Here is a 361-nt window from a genome sequence, read left to right as displayed (position 1 = left end):
GCTGTGCCGGGGGAGCGCTGGGGCGGTACTGGGAAGCTCTGGGAGGCACTGGGACGTCCCGGGGGGACACTGGGGCCGTACTGGGAAGCTCTGGGAGGCACTGGGACGTCCCGGGGGGACACTGGGGCCGTACTGGGAAGCTCTGGGAGGCACTGGGATGTCCCCGGGGGCAGCAGGAGGCTCTGTAGGTCACTGGAAGAGATGGGGGGGGATGTCTGGGCTGGCAACGCGGGCTCCGGGGGGCGCTGGGATGTCGCTGGGAGGGCCGGGGCATCGCTGGGCTGTCACCGGCGCACCGGGCTGTCACCGGGGACACGGGGATGTCGCTGGGAGGGCCGGGGCGGCGCTGGGCTGTCATCGG

The 361-nt window shown here is 72.9% G+C and overlaps 1 protein-coding gene across 1 annotated transcript in view; it reads left to right on the top strand.

Moving 5' to 3' along the window:
* Positions 1-361, top strand: part of DECR2 (2,4-dienoyl-CoA reductase 2) — a 7,391-nt gene that overhangs the window by 359 nt on the left and 6,671 nt on the right. The window lies entirely within an intron of this gene.

This window comes from Aptenodytes forsteri, unplaced genomic scaffold (assembly GCF_000699145.1).
Source record: "Aptenodytes forsteri isolate BGI_AS27 unplaced genomic scaffold, ASM69914v1 Scaffold26, whole genome shotgun sequence".
Lineage (NCBI taxonomy): Eukaryota > Metazoa > Chordata > Aves > Sphenisciformes > Spheniscidae > Aptenodytes > Aptenodytes forsteri.
This window is presented reverse-complemented; position numbering and strand designations above follow the sequence as displayed.